Below are 20,994 nucleotides of genomic sequence, written 5' to 3'. Positions count from 1 at the left end.
AGAAGTATATAAGCGTGAAATATGCAGTGGTTGGACCTAAAAAGGCTCCTTTCACACTGTGGCCTATAACGCATGAATTGGAAAAAAATACAATTTTAGAAATCTCATTCTTTATAATGGAGTGTCTGTTGTCTAATGTCTTATCCTGTTAAAGGGTTGTTTACATGTGTAATGTCTGCAAAAAAGAAATTCCCTTGTCAATGAAATGTGCAGCCGATCATAAAACATAAAATTTAAGTTTAATGTGTAGTGTTTTTCTTATCTATAATAATCCTTGGGATCTATAATAATCTTTGGGAAGCAGAGGCACGCATGACCACAAACGTATATTATGCAGTGAAGTCATCTGAATTGTGTAAACCCTGAACCTTAAAAAAGGAAATATAAAATACTGAGTGGCCCAGAGGCCGAAAAACAGGAAATACCTTGTTGCAATCACTGAATGCTCCATAAATTAACGTGCTGGTATTAGAGAGTACCTGGGTGGATCAGTGCTACATTACCTCATGCTTAAGACAATATACGGACTTGCAAAGCTGATATATTGCTCACCCCAAAGGGGAATCCATCTTGCCTGACAGACAATGGAGCTACTGAAAGACATAAAATCCTATCAGACGCCACCATTCGCCTGTAATTAGAAAAATAATGAAACAGGCAAATGTGCGTAATATAAAGGGCAGGAAATGTGGATGGGGTTCTAATTGATGCTAGATAGTTTGGGATGAGCAATGGATTTTGCATCTGAAAGTGTCTGATTTTTTTTTTTTTTAATAAAGCCAATGCATGTGTATGTGTGTTAGTGGTGGATGAGTCCATAGTTTAAAAGTCTCAATTTGCTTGATTTAAAATTAGGGCTGTTAAAATAAACGGGATAATAACGCGTTGACGCAAATTTGTTTTAACAGCACTAATTTCTTTAACGCATTGATGCAATCAATCTTCTGGAGGTTGTAGCGGGCTCATCTGTTATCATAAGAAACTAGGAAACCCGAGGAATCCATTAGTACCAACAATGTCACACTTTGTCGCAAAGGAGGTTAAATAACGCTCCGAATTTGCACTAAATTTTAGCAAGGAAAAACTGTTATGGCCATTTTCAATGGAGTGAAAATGAGTTCTATGGGTACCCACGAGTCTCCCCTTTACAGACATACCCACTTTATGATAATCACATGCAGTTTGAGGCAAGTCATAGTCAAGTCAGCACACTGACACACTGACAGCTGTTGTTGCCTGTTGGGCTGCAGTTTGCCATGTTATGATTTGAGCATATTTGTTATGCTAAATGCAGTACCTGTGAGGGTTTCTGGACAATATTTGTCATTGTTTTGTGTTGTTAATTGATTTCCAATGATAAATATATACATACATTTGCATACAGTAGCATATTTATCCACTCCCATGTTGATAAGAGTATTAAATACTTGACAAATCTCCCTTTAAGGTACATTTTGAACAGATAAAAAATGCGCGATTAATTTGAGATCAATCACAATTAATCATGGACAATCATGCGATTAATCGCGATTAAATATTTTAATCGATTGACAGCCCTATTTAAAATGTAATATCCCATAAGAAATAATGTGTACAATCGAACAGTGTTGTGGAACCTGCTGACATTTTGTTCTGATTATATTTGTCCTTGCATATGCCCATTTGACTAGAATATGCTCTATGCCATAAAACACAGAAATGATAAAACACAAATGTTACTGCACTTGTTCATGAAAGCCATAATCTTTCACATCTGTTTACATGTAGCAGAGAGTCAGCCAAATGATTCTGTCCTTTGCTGTGATAACATAATATTCCTTCCTGGGAGATGAAAAGGTCACGCTCAACAAAGTGAACATCAAGGATGTTTCAATCTTGTGGCAAAATGTCTCCATTTTCAAAAGCCAGACCTTGAACTCACAAGGTGACAAACAGTTCCAGGCTTCAACCCATCACCTTAATCCAACTGCTGGTTGTTAAAATCACCAATTTATCAGATGTCTGTGTTATCAGAAATTACTTGCTCTTGGCAGTTGTGGAAAATTGAAGACTCAATCTGGATTGGGTGGTCAGTTTATTGCTTGAGGTGATTAATTCCTTCATAAAGCTTTTTCCTGGGGACCTCAGAAATATCAGATTTTGAGTGAATGTTGTGGCAAAAACACTTCTTATCTGCTGATGAACTTTATATTTTTGGAGAACTGGACTCGTTTCAGTCTCATATAAGCCTTTATGGTCTGGATTTCCAGGAATAGTTTTGTGTTGAAGAATCAAATCTAGTTTATTTTTATTTAAATTGATAACTCATTCAATTTGATTTTGTAATTGTTTTTTAATTGTTCCAACAAATTAAATGCAATTACAGTCAGAACTAAAAATGAAGAAATTCTGAATACCGTCATTAAAAGTTTGTCCGGTTTAGTAGCCTCCAACAAGTAGCTTTGCAAATTTATAGCTTAGTGTTTTACACTTACATAGCTGATCAGAAACCCTGGGGCATTCTGACAAAAAAAAAGCTGTGCCTATCATTTAATGTCCAACCAAGGAAATCCCCATGACACAAAGGATAGTTGTTTCTCTTCAAATTAAATGTATGACATTTAATCTTCTTTGTCAAAGAGAAAAAAAAACACCTCGCTGAAAAAGAAAATAAGGAAGGATAAAAAAACAAAACATCCTCATATTTCATATGTCATCAACACCCATACTGACCTCCAGCACAATCTCCAACAGTCCACATGACATATATGAAACTATTTTTCCTCTTTGCAGTTTGAGGACAAGTCAAAGTCAAACCTATAGCTCATTCCATGTGTGGGTGTCTCGATTCATTTTCTCTTGACTTCCAATTTAGAGAGGTAAAAAAAAAAAAAAGAAGTAAACCCCATGGCAGTGACCTCTGCTGTAGGGCCATGAATAATGGGGACTATTAGTTGCAAGGTAGTGCACTCTGAGAAAAGTAGTCATTCCAGCCGCAGGGCTGTTTAATTTAGACATGGCATGGAATGAGACATTTTGCAAAATGTTTTGCATAGGTTAAAAAATATATATCTAGTTGTATGTAGAACATGCTGCAGGTCACAAACATATCTCACTTGCTCTTTTTCGCTGTCCCACAGGGACTTGCTGAATTTCATTGGCTCACATCCTGTTTTTCCAATCTACCTCCATCCTGCTCAAACATGTACACCCAAAATATTTTTTTTGATGACACCATTTTATAGTTATAATAAGAACCACAGAGTTCATCTTATACCATCTAACTATCATGTTTTCTTTATCATCCTACAACAGCTAAAAACCCCTCTGTAGACAGGAATTTTTTTCAGGAATGAATCACAAAGTTGCAAATCTGTTAGAGCTCAGTGACTAATTAATTTAAGGTCACAAGTTAAAACGTGTACAAATGAGTGGAATTAATTCTCAGGTATTCAAAGAACTGTTAAGATTGAGGCTTAAGGTTTGGAAACCTTGAAACCGCAAAAGCAAAGCACGTAGATCAAAATGAAGAAAACAAAGGATGGAAAAAGAATCAGTGGAGCTTCAAAGACTAAATTCTTTCGGTTGAATTGGCCCTACGATAATGATCCATTTAGCCAGTCTGGAAGATTGGCTGCCAAAGGCATGAGGGGGAAATTACTCACCCGTCTCCAGTGGAGAAATGTTTGTTTCCCAGCCTTGCCCTCAAATTATTTCAATCAAAACACAAATTAAGTGCAATTAACGTTGTGCTAAAATGCTCCAAACCAACTGATATGGAATCATTAGGAGTCACCTCAACCACATCTCCTTTCTTTCTTTCACCCTCTCCTTGTCTGTGTCTCTTTCTCTCTTCGTCAATGGGCCCTCACTCAGGGTAAACTTCGCACTTCATTAATTAATTCATCACCTAAAAGCTGAGTATTGATTTTCAGTAATGGCTTTACAAATCTGTTGGACACCTAGCTGCAGGGATAATTAAAAAGAATGCGTATCTGCAATAAATCATCTTTAAAAGGGTTAAAAGTCCCACAGGTCGCGAGGGAGGTAGGTTACAATATCAACAAACAGGCCGTAATATCCCCCAGTAATTAAGGACACCAAAGGACAGCTTTTACGATTGTTATTTTTTACCATAGTAACATCAACCAAAGGGTGCTTAATGGATGTCATGAAACACTGAGAAGGAAACTGAATCATTGCAGTATAGAAACGTAGAGGTGATGTATTGTTGGAAGGTTATTGATTGAGTCAGTGTGAAATACAAGTGACTAAAGGTCCTGGAGAACACAGATTTGAAGTGAATGAAGATAGGCAATTTTGCCTATATTTATGAAAAGCATTTCTTAAGTGCAATTTATTCTACATTTGTTGTATGGGAATTTTTGTGGTAAACATCCACCAAAAAAAAATATATATATATATAGTAAAAAGAATATATAAAGTATTCTCTTATAAATAATGCCAAATTACAGAGATCATGAGGTAATGCCAGCTTTGAGTCAAAGGAGAGTAATTATATGCACATCACATGGGTGCAAGTCTATCAGCGTCAATGAAGAAAAAGGAGATTATTGAACTTTTGTGGCCGGCTTTGAGGCACCACTTGTTCGAGCTGGCTATTACTGTAGCGGTTACAAAGCTGCTGTCCTCAGTGTGTGGGAAACTGAGTGTGAAGAGACACCTTCACAGGTCACTGAATTAGACTGACCCCATGACACTCAAGTCAACTACATCACCCAAACAACATTTGGAACCAGCTCCAGCTTATAGGGTAAAGCCCAACACGGACGCAAATCTCTTTTTATTTCTGTTTATGTGTCATTATGTTTCTTTTCTGTCATTATCATATTTGCATCTCTTACGGTATATTTGCATTTATGTTCCACAAGGTTCCAATAACTTAGTCAATCAAAAGTTGCTATTAGCCATGCTTACGATCCCCTCGTAGAAACCTATTGATTTTGTCAATACAGAAAAGATTTTCAATTCCAGTGTCAAACTGATATATCATGTTTTTTTTTTTTTTTTCTTTTCATAGAAAATCAATACAACTAAATGCCATTAGCAAAGTGACATTACTGGTTCAAAATCCCATGTGGTTTTTTGAAGGATTTGCTGATTGCCTGCAAAGTTTGAAAAAAAAAAAGTATGATTTGATGATTAAAACATCTAAGTAGCCATTTTTCCCCCCATCCTTGGGGATATAGACGAAAAGACTGAGATGAATGGTTTGATATACATTGTTATGGTTTGTAAGTCATTGATTATATAATGCATGATGTGATCCACAGGCGAACACGTCATCACTCCGAGCAGGATAGAACACAACAAGAAGCTTTGTTCCAGAGAGGGAGGAGACGATGGAAACAGATGTACTGTACTCCACAATGCCTCTTAACACTAATATCTCAATGACTTGAGCTCCAACAAGGTGAATTTGTCGTTGAGCACATGTAAATGTATTCAGCCAACACCTTACATCATAGTAATCACAGCCTTCCTCCACTGGGGCAAGGCCTGTGATTTAAGACAGGATGCTCTGTTTTATAACACTCTTTAAATTTATTTTTCTCACTCGCTCTGCCTCCCTCCCCTCCCTCCTCTTCCCTGTTAGCTCTCTGCTCACTGCCCTCTAACTTGCTTTATATCTTCTCTCTCTCTCTCTCTCTCACACTCTCTCACACACACACACACACACACACTCACACACACATAGCAAAAGAGAACATAAATCTGGCTAGTGTGCCAGGCTGGGCTATGGACACCATAATTACAGACCATCAAATGAAAGAATTAGTGTCCCTTTTCTCATTGCCATGCACGACTTGCAAGTCCTCTGCAATTCTTCGGCTTACCTTTGCTTTACTCATGCAACAGACTCTCTCTCTCGTTCTCGTTCTCGCTCTCGCTCTCGCTCTCTCTCACTCACGCACACACACACACTTTGGTATGAACATGAACAGATACACAAGCAATTTCACAAGGCTGCAGACAAAAAACACAGTACAAAAATATAGATAAGTGCACACACATGCTTGTGTATCAGCTGACACGTACAAGTGTGCACCTGCATGTGCAATTATGATCTATTCTGTACTCTTCAGCAATGTTTTGAACATATTAGAAGAAAATTAAAAATACTGGCTGATGTGGATACTATGTAGACTTCATGCTGTAACTTCTGTATGGCTAGGCCACCACATGTTGTAGGCAGTAGGTGATTTGAGGAGGGATGAGGGTTCTGCTGAAGTTTTTCCATTTCTCTTCATGTTCCTTTGCATATCAAGCAGACTGTGTAATGTGTACAGACGGAATAACAACTATATACTGTATATTAGGGCTGTCAGTCGATTAAAATATTTAATCGTGATTAATCGCATGATGGTCCATAGTTAATCGTGATTAATCACAAATTAATCACACATTTTGTATCTCTTCAAAATGTACCTTAAAGTGGAGATTTATCAAGTATTCAATACTGTTATCAACATTGGAGTGGGTAAATATGCTACTGTATGCAAATGTATGTATATATTTATTATTGGAAATCAATAAACAACACAAAAAAATGACAAATATTGTCCAGGAACCCTCACAGGTACTGCGTTTAGCAAAAAAAAAAGCTTAAATCAGATACAGTACCAGTATCTTTACTCTAGCTTTAAAACTGAGCCGGCTACAACCTCCAAAGAATCGATTGCGTTAATGCGTTAAAGAAATTAGTTTCGTCAAAACAAATTTGCGTAACTTCGACAGCCCTAACATTTAATCATGGATCATTGGATCGCTCAGTGTGCCCTGTGCACATGTCTTAATACTATCCAAGTGCGCAAATTATAATCTAGACATTACTTATTACACTCACGATATTCTACTCATTATTTCTATTGCTGCCCAAACCTATGTTATTCCATTGTGTTGTATTCACTGTCGGCACACAGTCAGCACAGCCTCAGTTTCATCAACAGAACTGACCCAATGCATCGTTGGCTAAATCTTGCTGTCTGTAAGCTTTAGCTGACAGCTAACAACAACAACACCTTTCAACACGGATAAATGGATAAACATGCATAGAAGACATTCATTGTTGGATTTATTACTTTTATGAAGTCTTTAAAAAAATACTGTTGTTCCAAGCTGGATTACAAACCGTCTGAAAGGGATATGATCGCACCCGGCAGTAGGTGATATGAGGGGGATGCTGAAGTTTTCAAGAATTTATGACATTGTTGAACTGTCAGAGTGCTCTGAATGTAGGAAGACACCATATTTATAAGGTTTAAGCAGTTTACTCTGCCTTACATTGTTCCTGAATTATTTTATCACATGGCGTTTTTGAAAATGAACCCACTGAAAAGGTGATTATATTTAACCACCATGACTCAATCCTGGCCTCAGTGGTGGTTGTTATCCTTCTCTATTGACTTGCCCTCCTCCATTTGTCATAACATAGCATTTGTCATATGAAGCAGAAGATAAAAAAGGTATTCTGCAAATGAACTTGAGTGATTGTCCAATGTCTGACTGTTTTAAGTCCATCTGGTGCTGAGATTGTTTATTAGCGGTTTCTTTTCCGCTTGCCTTTTAATTTTTCAAAAGAGAAGAGAGGAAACAGCCTAATGTGAAAGCTCTCTTAAAAGGCAAATATGTATTTTATGTTATTAGAATTCCTAATGAATAGCCCATCAGCTCATCTTGTTGCCCAGGTTTATTAACTATTATTTATTTTTATCTGAAAGGAAAATGAGGCAGCATGCAGTGGAATCCCTCTTGTTGAAAAGGTATCTCGTTTTCATGTTATTATTCTTGTATGAATAGTTAATTTGGTGGCCTCAAAGTTTTTATTACAGTCATTTCCCCTTGGCTGCTATTTAACAGAGAGGAGAGGAGGATGAGGCTTTTTATAGGAGGCGTTTAAATATGCAGCATCAACAAGTATTTTTTTTTTAAATATAATCAACGGGGAAACGAGATTGTGTAGGGATGTGGCATCATTAGAAAACAAATGTGGTAGTGGTCTTCTAATTTGTCCCCAGCTTTATCGTATTAAATAATTCAAGAACATGGTGATAGCTCATTCTATATGTATATAAAAAAACAATGCTTGAAATGCTCCATGTTATAGCTGAGAGGTCTGCTGAATTGCACTGATTCTTAGTTGCATAAAGAAGTCAAGAGCAGCTCAAGTTTAAAGTCAAAATACAATTGTTGTTTCCAAAGCCTCTTGAATCCGTTGCAGAAGTGTCAACAGCATAAAGATAGTGTTTTTTGCCTCTGTGTATACCACAAACAAATAGGAGAAAAATGTAAAAACTACATAAAAAGCACCAGTTGTACGACTTGATATATTGTCCTTGTCACACCACTCTATAAATCCCTTGTGTTATTTGAAATGCCCCAATCAGAGATCCAGTATGTACAGTACAGATGCTGTGACAGACAGGCAATCCATCCCAATGCCCCGGAATATTCCCTGCTCTGAATTGCCCCAATCACAGACTCACTATGCAGACTCAGCGACAGGCGGGCAATCCTACACCTGTGACAATAATAAAAGGCTCCCTCCCTTCTGCTTTCCTCTCACCTACCTTTCCTGTCAATTACCACTCCACACATAGATGGAGAACTGCGCATCTCAGCAGTTTGAGAGCCACCTCTACCTGAGCATTTCCCAAGGTTTTGATTGCAAAATCATATGAAAAGCTAGTGGCTTCTGAGGATGGTCCCTGTGGGATGTAAGGGCTTACAAATGGCTGCCTTTAAGTCCTAACTGAACATAACAAGGCCCTGGAGTTAAAACGAAAAAAAAAAGCCCTAGGAGAGCAAGACTGCAGTTGAGGAAAAGCATTTATATTGGAAAAACTAAGACTAAAGAAATGGAATTTTGCCGGCACAATATTTTTCAAATGAAAAGAACGATTTCTTTCACAACAACATGCGTGTGTCCCCGCTACAAAAGAATTGATGTCACTCCTCATTCAAATGAGTAAGTGTTTTCTTTAGTGAAGAAGCTTTAAAGGGGGGAGAAAAACAATGGAGAGATGGATGTGAGAGGTTCAGTTGTAGTGCATGAAGTGACCCACAGGATGAATCAACTTCAAAGAAATAATACTATGGCTCTCAAAATGTATGCGATAATAGTACATTAACGCAAATTTGTTTTTAACGCCACTAATTTCTGTAACGCATTAACCCAATCGATCTTTCGGAGGTTGTAGCAGGCTCAGTTTTAAAGCTATAGTGAAGACACTGAATCAAATGAAACTAGAAACTAGGAATCCATCGGTACCAACCATGTCATAGCTTGTCACAAAGGAGGCTAAATAACGCTCCAACCTTACGTTAAATTTTGGCAAGGAAAAACTGGCATGGCCATTTTCAAAGGGGTCCCTTGACCTGAAAATGTGTTCTATGGGTACCCACGGGTCTCCCCTTTACATACATGGAAACTTTATGATAATCACATGCAGTTATAGTGCAATTCAGCACACTGACACACTGACAGCTGTTGTTGCCTGTTGGGATAGAGTTTGCCATGTTATGATTTGAGCATATTTCTAATGCAAAATGCAGTACCTGTGAGGGTTTCTGGACAATATTTGTCATGGTTTTGTGTTTATAATTGATTTCCAATAATACATATATACATATTTTTGCATAAAGCAAGCATATTTGCCCACTCCCATGTTGGTAAGAGTGTTAAATACTTGACAAATCTCCCTTTAAGGTACATTTTGAACAGATAAAAATTCATCGCGAATACTTCTGCAGCACAGAGAGATTGAATTTGGAGATAAAGTCAACACTGAAGATGTCATCCGAGCTGCCAGGAGAATATGACAAGAACTTCTGCCTTTAGAGAGGAAATAATGCTTTCAGAATCAAACACACAGAGAAAATTTAGGATAAATGACATCCAGCTATACAAATGATCATATTAATGTTTGTGAAGTGCATATTAGGTTTAGTTCATGCGATTAATCACAAATAAATATTTTCATCGTTTGACAGCCCTAAATAATACATACACATTGCTGTTAAAAATTATTATTTGGTTGACTTCATTTTTGCAGGAACAGGAAATTCATGGTTATAACCCACTATGTTACCTGCAAATCAAGATAAATGTTTTTTATTTTATTATCCGCAAACATAGTTTCACTATTGTAGTAATTTAGTGCATTACAAGTTGTTAAGATGATAAATTGAACACAAGAATCAACGGTAAATATATCAACTTGTGTATTCTACAACAATACTGTATGTATGAACATGTCCCACTCTCATAAACAATACACAAAGCACAGCATATTTCTGTATAGCGTTGTAAATAGTCATGACTTTATTGCCCACATAAAATATATTTCTATCTCAGCACTGGCTCAATGAATGTCCAGAAGGATAACTTAAACTGAGGATTCATTACCATGTCAATTACTTTGCTATTGTTTTGTTTGTCCCTATTTACATTTTAGTGGCGGGTCTGTGTATTTATACCTAATTGACATTGATTCCACAGAAAGAGGTTGGAGCCCTGCCCATAACACTGTTGTTTCCTCACTACTTGACAGTCAATTACGAATGAATGAATAGACCTGTGTGCTTTGCATCTGTCAACACAGCCCACCACCACCACCCATGAAGTTCACATATAATTTAAAAGCCATGGGTTGCTAGCCATGACATCTCCCCTTTTGTCATAATAACCTTTTCATTTTAGAAGCTTATTTACACATCATGACGTACCGAAATAACAAGAAACGCTTGTGATGTCACTCTGGCTGGTGGGGGTTATAAATATTAAAAGAACCCCAACTGATTCACATTACCCTGCTAGCTCTACTCCACCTAATAAAGCAATCAGGACTTACATTGGTATGATGCTGCTGGTAAGCCACCTTGCTTACAGGCTCTACCAAGTTTGAGTATGTGTGACAAGGAATGACAAGGAATGACTACAGAACTCAACAAAAGCAATGGTCCAATTACTATTCTTTAACTGTTTTCTGAGACGTCAGTTAAAAGAAGAGTTTGACATTTTGGGAAGTATGCTTATTTACTTTCTTACCGAGAGTTACATGAGAAGATTGATACCGAAGCTTAGCATAAAGACTCCAAACAGGGGGAAACATCTAGCCTGGATCTGTCCAAATGTAACAAAAACCGGCAACCATCAGCTCGCCAATTAACATGTCAGAAAAGCAAATGCAGTGTATTTCCCAATTCCTTTAAAAGTATTGCTTTAGATCAGGAAAGATGCACAAATGAATCAATGTTCAGGGTCATTACTGGCCCCATTTCTCACCAATATATCCAATAAATGCAGTTTTAGTCCAAATTACTGTTTACTTTCTTACTATTCTATATGTTGCTTTGCGCAGCTACAACGGCTGCAACTTTCACCTTCTGCCTCACAAACCTCATCCATCAAACACAATGGGACATCCCATTAACTCATTGATTATTCAAATACAGAATCCCACCTGGTAGATCATTTTGCCTTTCATGGCAGAAGGGGTCAATGAACAAGAGCTGGACAGAAATGAACTCGGATGTAAATGTGTGAGTATCACTTCAGATTTTTCGCACCAAGGGGATGACTGATGACTGTTTTTCTGCCCGACTGCCACAGTGGGTTAAGACAAGGGGCTTTATGATGCATGGACATCCTTCGTTACTAATTAACCTTCATACCACACTAATTAATTAGATTCCAGCAAGGTCAAGCTTTCTAAATGGGACAATTAAGCAGCTTCCTCATACAGTATTGCACAATAAAGAGCTTAACAAAGCCTAACAAAGAGACTGGAATGATGTCTCTACTATACAGAGAAAATGGTCAAATGGTTTGCTCATTTCACCTACTAAGTAAAATATTGTACTTGTAATATCACCATGTGCAGATTTTTTTTTTTTTTTTTGTCAGGATATACCTCAGTATACTTATACGGTTATCTGAAAAATGAAAACCAACAACAACATGTAACTGGTGGAGTGGTACCAAAACAAGAGATACAATGATTTATTCATGTTATTAGAGTAAAAATCCTTTTGTTGTATTCTCAATGTGCATAAGATGTGACAGTGACCAAGGATGGATAGGGGTGAGAAGTTCAAAGAACAGATAATAAAAGGAAAGAAAAACACTGTGGTCTGCACTAACACAAAAGAAGGCTTAGCAACAAAATATTCAAATGAAGCAAGGTAATAATGGGGCAATGCGAGCATGCTGTGGGCCAAAGAATGTCTTAACAACACATTAGAGATTTCACTAATGATAGTGGTAGTTGCAAAGCAGTAAACATTAACACACATTTTCATTTTCTTTGAAATGCCTTACAGATCTATTACAAAAAGAAAGAGGTTGTGAACGAGAGGATGACGAGATTCAGGAAATTAAGCCTGCATGAGTACACACACGCATTTTCACTAGCAGGCGTAATGGACCAGTTGGACAGGACAGCTTGCTTATGTTCAGGAAAAAAACTTGTCAAATAATGACAGAAGCAAATGCAAGTACTACACACACACACAATCCTTTACATACACATGTATAAACATATGCGTGTACAGTATGTGTGTGTGTCTCTTACACATTTGCATGAAGTGCACAAACATGTGAGCACACAGACAGTGGGGTAGGTATCATTTAAAAGACTATTCCCCCTGTACACTTGAGCCCGTATCTGACTAACAGTGTGGAACCAGCCAAATGTGGCAGCCAACTGTTCCCCATCCTCAGGCTATCCCTGGACTTGGCCCGAGTACAACAAATTGTATCATTGTGGTGTGCATGTGTGCATTTCTCTCTGTGTGTGTGTACACTGGAGAGGGAGCGCAGAAAACAGTGGGTTAGTGAGATAAAATATGGAATAGTATAGAGTAATGCAGTTGATTTGAGGTTGTACATGTGTGTATAGAGAAATTAAATGGCATCTATGGACTTCATGTGTTCAGACTTCATGTGGTTGCTAGAGGATCAATGTCAGGTCTCACTATTAGTGCTGGAGTAATCAGTTAATTAATCAGTTAGTCGATGGACAGAAAATTTACATACAATTTTGATGAATGGCTGAATTTTTAAGTAATTTATATGGCACAAAACAAGCAATGCTTTTGTAAAATTTGGGGTTTACACTGTTGTTTGGACAAAACATGCAATTTAAAGACTTCATCGAGGGCTCTGAGAAATCGTTAAAGGCCTTTTTCATCATTTTCCAACATTGTTTTATATAAATGTTGGTCACAGCCCTAAAATAATGCTGAAGTTCTCTTCTGTGGTATTGAGTATAATGGAAATATGCCAAGATATGGGAGATATTTACATTTGTACTGCTAGTTAGAAATGTTCTGGTGGCTTGTCAGAAGTCCCACCTTTCTCCCTGTCATCTAAACTAAGAAAAATTGCAATTTTATATCACTGTTTTTAATTAGGTCATAATGACCCAAGCATCAAGACTTTAAAATCTTAATGTATTTTCTTTCTTTCTTTTCTGTTAAGAACTTAAACACACTGATTTTGTCTCTCCAGGTGTGTGTATGTGTCTACATCTATCTATCTATGAAAGTATGTATAAATTCTCATGTGGAATTGTGTGTGTGTGTGTGTGTGTGCCTGTGTGTGTTCATTCAGGCGTGCATGTAAGTTTGCGTGTGTGTGTGTGAGGTGAGGGGGGGGGGGTGTTCTCCAGATGTCTAACTGTGCATTTGACAGAGATTAATAAGCAGTAACCCCATTTTGGGACTACCATGGGGCTGTAACCCTATATTTTACTAAACCATACATAAATAAAACCACAGGGTGCCATTGGCTGGTAAAGACAAAAGGTTCTTTACACACTGTTGGCGTACTGGAAATTAAGCACATGGTAGAGAGAAAGGGAAATCAGAATTGTTGTCAATGACAGTCAGAAACAGATAGACAGGCAGACAGTTGTTATTTCACTGGGGTCACTTTGAGAACCAAATTCTTCCAGATGGTGTTTTATAAATTTGTATTTATTTCTAGGGAGAGATAGATGACATTGCTGATGAGAATGTTTCTGTGATGCGCTCTGGGACAAATGAAAGGCTGTAAAGAGGGCGAGGCTAAAGAGCCTATTACACAATCTGCTTGGATCACAGTAAGCACTGCAGTTTTTAACGTAATGCCCTTCTGCCTTATGTGTCTTTTGAAGGAATTCTCATTTTGGGAAATAAACTGTCTTACTGAGAATTAGATGAGATCAATATCAATTTCATCTCTGTGTGTTTAGTTGAGGGACTGGTTCACCTGCACCTTCATACATGGCTATTCACTTTAGCCTGGCTTAGAGCAAAGACTGGAAGAAGGGTTAAACAGATAACCATCAAAGGTACCCTTTAACAACACCGAAGATGTTGTGTTTTTAATTAACTTTTAAAAATAAAAAAAATCTGACACTTTAGTTTTAGGTATCTAGTTAGTTTCAACTTTCAACATTTGCAGTTAACGTATGCAACATATTCTCATACAATGGTTCGTATGATATCTTAGGAAAAAGTCATTCCTCCTTTTTCATTCATTTTCCTACGAATATCCAGCAACAAATGTCAATTTCCACTGGTTACATGCATACAGTCTTTTCAAAATAAACTTTGGTCTTCACAGGAAACAACTTAATTCATAATACTTTCATTTAATTAGTAATATTTTTCATGATCAACAGTAATAAGTTGAATGCATTCTTAAGACACAAAATATTGCATAAGAAGCCTGTCTAGTTTTTAATGTTGTTAAGTCCCCCAGTTTGCTCTAAAATGTACTTGTAAGAACAGTGCACAGTTTTCTATAATATTTAGGTCATTTTATCAAGTCTATTATGCATGTGTTACCAGGTGAAAACCTAAGAGAGAGGAGAGAGATCGAAAGTGTGTGTGGGTGTTTGCAAGAGAAAAGAAGGGGTAATTAGAGAACACACTTGTATTATATTCATTCATCCACCAGGGAAGTCCAGCAACACAATGCTTTGGCACACAGAGACAAAATGCCACATCTCCAGGTGTAATTTATTAAGGAGTGACGGTAGATAATATGGATGCCCTGGCTCACACTGGAAACAATGTGTTATCCAGTTACCATTACACACAGCTAGCACTGCAAAGGGCTGAGATTAATGATGCACCCGTTTGGTCTATATGGAGTACACATTAAAAGCCAATGGCTTGCATGTATTAGAGCTTATTAAGAGGCCAGAGATGGAGAGAAGGAGATGTGGTTAGTGGGAGATAGATATTAAAAGAGAGGATAACAGGACGTGAGAGAGAACATGAGAAAATAAAAAAACATCCGGGACAAGAAAGAAAAAAGAAAGGGAAGAAGACAGCCAAAGGAATAAATAGATGAAATATATAAAATGGGAAAGGAGAGACAGAGTGGGAGAAAGTGAATAGTTCATTAGACAGTGGAATACACCCAAGTGCTCCCGGAAAGCACACTAAATTAATCAGATACGTGTACATAGATGCCACAATGCGTATATTATTATCACAGAGACCATTGTCTTGGCTTTACTATAAATTAATGTCCATTACAGAGCAGGGTTCACAATATAGACAATAAAGAAGCATAATCAGGGGACGCATTCATCTCCCATAATGGCAAGAAGTCATTACAGCCATTGCCATTAACAGAGACAGTAGTTCCTCTTGTTAACTAGTGGTAGTATTTATATAAATGTAGCAGGATACAAAGTGAGTGAATGTCCCAACCACTGCTCTTCTTTCCAATAAACAGCTGTTCTTCATAGGAACACAAACATCATCTTAAAGAAATAGAGGTTTCAGTGAAAAATGTATCCAAATAACAGAATATTCCCATTCAACACTACACTATTAGCCACAAGTCATTATTAACCACATTATAATTTATTTTAATATGAAAAACATATATTCAATAACCAATCTTCCAAGTACAGACTGAAGTTCCATTCACCACACCATGAAAGAAGGGACTATTTCCCAGACTATTAAGAAATGACTGATAGGGAGGAGTGACAATGATCCAGCCTCTACGACAACCCGCTATCATTACAGTATCAAATGACCCCTTGGGCTATATTACAACCACCCAGTGTCACCAATTACTAAACAAAGATAAGTTGTAATATCGCAGCTGTGCATTTATACTGTCTGTTGTCAAATGTTAATGTTGCATAGAGGTCATTTGGGCACACTTTGAGCCTGTATTGAGGCATTTGATGGACGGAAATACAGTAAATTGCACAGCCAATGATTGGTGGAGAGGTGCTGAGGCAAGACAAGTATAGGGTCGTTATTGTTAGTCATGAAAAGGAATAAGAAGCTAAGATGTATCCTTTTTTGGCCAAGACTACTGCTGCAATATCTCAAGTTAAAGTGTATACATTTAGACGGCCCGGTTACAAAATGTAGTACCCCAGCTCATCGTGGCTGTGTATACTCTGCAGACTCACAGCAGTGTACTCATGTAGACACACATATCTCAAGTTGTGCTCATAGGTTGTGTGGAAAAATACAAATGCATACATAAAAATGCTTTTCAAGAAGAATTGCAGTATCACTTTACATATTCAAAATGGAACCATAGTAGGTATACTTAACCATTCCAGCCCTAGAAATGGTGATCTAATATGTTCTTTCTGTCAACTATTGGGATAAGCTTTTGGGCAATGACAGAATCCTTAATTAGTTTAGATAGATAGATATATAATATTATCACCAGAAAATCAATTTACTAATACACAATGACAATACAGTACTACCTTACATTTTTTCTGGCGTGGCAGAAAATTTAAGATTGATATTTAAGATTATTTAACAATTTTGTAATCACACATCTTAAATTTGCATTTTTCCTAACTTAATAAATAATACAAATTGTGATGCCCACTTTTGCCCAGGGATTATTCTGGTTTAGTATTTAAGGTACAGAGGTGTATTGCTGTAAAAAACGGATCAGAATCAGGTTATAATGTGAAAAGTTTATTGTTATATATAGAAGGATATATATTGTTGACGTTTTTTTTACATTATAACAAGATATTTTCATGTTATAATGATATACTATTTATCTTGTTATAACATAAATATTTCCCGTTATAATGTGTTAACTCTTTTGTTATAACAAGAAACTCGTGCTTTTAAGATTTAAGTTTTTAAAAGTATAAATGGAAGCTACAACTTTGAACTGCAGGAAATTGATAAAAACAAACCCCACAGCTGTTGCAGGACCTTGGTTAAAAATTGGCCCTGGCTACCGTTCGGTTAGCTCTGCAGCTTAAGATGACACACTGCAAGTAAAACATTCCTATGTAAGATTCTATTTCCATAGTCCATAGCATTTTTCCTAAATTAATAAATAATCTGAACTGTGTTGAATTGTGGATTTTGCCGATAACATCACGGGATGGAAGTCAATGGATGAATGAACCTGTGTCTCAGACTGCTCCCTGGCCTCCCTTATGGACCTGAAATGACAAATATACAGTCGGGCTAATCGTCAGAGGAGTGCACTTGCTATTACACACTGCACAGCCCCACAGGGACGGTCGAAGGGAAAAGAATGGATAATTTGCTGATCTGGACATATTCTTTCTCTCCCTCTCTCCTGCTGCGGATGCATATGTGTGTCTGTGCCTGAGTCTGTGTGTATGTGTGTGTGCGTGCGTGCATAGGTAGGGAAGTGAGTGTGTGCAGCAGAGGGAAGAGAGAGAAAGAGAATAAATGACTGTAATAAATGAAGATGAGGGGCCTCTGCTCTCTTCCTGTGTTTTTCTCACTTTTTCTCTCCCCCCACTGCCAAATATGTATTGATTTCCATGCATATTTATAATCTGCACTGAACCAGCGGGTCTCCAGTGTTTTCAGAGGTGATAGGCCTGCTCCGTGGAGCAGAATCAACAATATCGAACACACATAGAATCTCCAATCCCTCCTCTAAGCTCTGATGATGTAAAGCATTCATTCCCAACTATTCGGGCATTTGTGTAGCTTGGGTATGGTGGAAGGTTGGTTTAGGGTTTTATGTTGCGGTCAAACATTATTTATTCTGTTTTCTCTTTTCAGTTTCATGCTCTAAATCAAACTTAACATGGATTGCTCTAGTCCATTGTGCAGCATTTGTGTGTTGTATTCATTAGCATACATTGTACTGGGTTATCTTGCCTCTTCCGCTCTCCATTATCTGTTCTTTCTGCATGACATTAGATGTGATTATGTGTCTTTATACTTCCGTTACTCAAGTCTTCAAACTGGTTTATGGCACTTTGATGAGACAGCGTCCCCCAAAGAGACCCAACATGATTAATGCTCCACTAATTCTGTGATTAATTGTAATTTTACACAATTATGTTCTACTTCTATACTCTACCTTAACACTTATTCCACTCGTTTCTCTTCCACCTGACATTGAGAGCAACTATGACTTCATCGTTTATTCCCTATCAATAGACTCTTTGAGCATAGAGCTCTCAAAGGGGAGGCACAGGATATAGACAAGAGACGGGTCTCCTAAGTGGCTCTTCATCTGCCTGCTGTCAGGCTTGACCTTGCTCTGATGGCTTTGTGGATGTGTGTGTATGAGTGTGTGTTTCCTTTGTGTATTTTGTGTGTAATGAAAATGTGTGTTGGGTGCTTGTGTGTGCTAACTTGCACACAATATGTTTACAACTTTATGTGAGCACGGATTGTGTAAGTGCTTATAAGCATGTGTGTTTGGGACCAATATGTGTAGTGTCTGACTAATGAAGTACTAAGCCTTAACCATTCAGAGAGAATGTTTCTCGCCTTTCTCCCTCTTTCTCTTTGTGATTTGCTGACTTACGTTCTCTTACCCAACATGTGTTTGACTCAAGGTTTTTTTAGATACTGGCCTGATCACTTAATGGACCACAGAGGCGCTGCACAATACACACAAACAAACACGCATGTCACCAACATGAAAAATAAATAAAAACGTATTCATTCAAACATCCGAGACAACCACACACCGTCATGCACAGCCACGGACACATGTACAGAACCAAGATGTATTGTGTTGGTGTCCAGTCGTCCGTAGAGTGATTAAATGCTAGGTGGAGCACGAAGCACTCGCGGTTAGAGGGTAGATTTCCCCTGATGCCTCATCCCCTCACTCAGTGGATCAAAATGAGAGACAAGTGACGGAAGGTTACATCAACCAAATGCTATGTTACATGTACTGAATGCACTACAACCCTTTTTCATAGGAGGGCTATGAGGCGCCACACAGTCATTTACCGTTGTACTTATTCTATGACAAAGCACATGAAACATAACTCAGTCGATCAGTTTAAAATGGACTTTGAATAAAACACAGTTTCACCCTCAATTTCCTGTTGTTTTTTTTTCAAAGTGTTCCAATATAAATTAATCCATGCAAGCAAGAGAAAGCAAGAGCTTAGTTATTTTTTAGCTCTAGTCAAACAAATTGCTGTCCTTCTGCATCCATCCCTGTATCCAAATTGATCACAATTGTTTTATAGAAAGTGAAAAAATCAACTCTAAAATTAATTTATGTTTTAACTTCATATAGTTAATTTTACCTATACTTTATCATGCTCTGTTATGTTGGGTCAGGGTCAGGGTAAGCATCTCTACTCCCTCTTGCTCAACTGCAAAGGCGTTGTAGGGCAGGACTGGCTCTGGAAAGGAGAAGCAGCATCAAGAAAACAAGCATTGGCAGCAGAGGGCACAAGAGCCGCTCTAACTGGTAACTAAGGATGGCTGTAATTACTTAATGGGTTTGTAATGACTTAATGTCCTAGGTGGACATTGTGCACGCAAGCTGCAGTGGTGGTGGTTTCTGAGATGTTGTAGATGTTAATGGTGGTGATAGGATTTGCTGTATACCACATGTTTACAAAAGGGTTTGAAACATGTCTAATTTTTTAACATAGTACACAGAGAAAGACATGCAAGACAACATGCTATGAAAGTTGTGCATGTACAGGTGAAGTTAATGTCAAATTCAACAATGACAGAATACCTCTCTTGACTAGGATTTGACAACAATGGGTTCAACAAACACAGGACTTTCAACCAGGAGACCAGTGTTCAAGACTGGTGTTTTGATTTGTAAGTTACGTTAGTGATGTTTGTGGCATGTTTTTTAGTGATGTTTGTGACGTGTTTTCTGTACATATTGTACTTAGTTTGCGTATTTATTTGAAGCCCAACCATGGTGTTTTTCATAAACCCAACTAAGTGGTTTTGTTGCCTAAACCTGCGAATTATAGTTTTGTTGCGTAGCGTACAGATGACATGCAAAAAGTGGCGTACAAATTACATGCAAAAAATGGTGAAAATGCGACCTTCCCATGAGAGCGGGTTGGAATATTTAACTGTATATTGAACTTATGTGATTATGATGACATCAAAGCCCTCAGGGAAATATAAGACAGGTGGATTGTAGGTTATTGACAAAGGATGTCTCATGTGCTGATCAAGGCGTTTTTTAAATGATCCGTATTGGCTATGTTAAGCCTGTCTTCAGTTTTCTGATCATTGTGTTTTATAATCTTTTGTTACACCACTAATCACAAATGATCCACTGCCCTTCATTAAAACACAAGAACCTCTAATACATATAATGCAAGTAGAGACATTTTGACAATGTTGCATCTATTTCAGCAACAGTTTGCTGGTGTAAGACATATCTAAAGTGCTGCATTTGGTTGAAAACTGTATTTTAAGTGATTTGTTCATACTGGGGATGAAAAGAGGATGTCTAAATCCTATCCAATCCTCTCTGCCAGCAGTGACAAAATAAGACTCTACTCTCTATGGATATCAAACAAAGCAGCAAAACTACAGTGCAAACAAGGTATATTGTCTTAATGCATAATTACGTAAATGGCTTGACTAATTTTATTATTGACCTAATTGATTATAGATAATAATAGTGATAAGTGAATTAATAAAGGAGCAATTTTGTCTTCAGAAGACATTTGTCATGGGTATACGTTTAGCAATTAGGATTGTAAGTGAAGCATGATG

This window comes from Sebastes fasciatus, chromosome 12 (genome assembly GCF_043250625.1).
Source record: "Sebastes fasciatus isolate fSebFas1 chromosome 12, fSebFas1.pri, whole genome shotgun sequence".
Classification (NCBI taxonomy): Eukaryota; Metazoa; Chordata; class Actinopteri; order Perciformes; family Sebastidae; genus Sebastes; species Sebastes fasciatus.
This window is presented reverse-complemented; position numbering follows the sequence as displayed.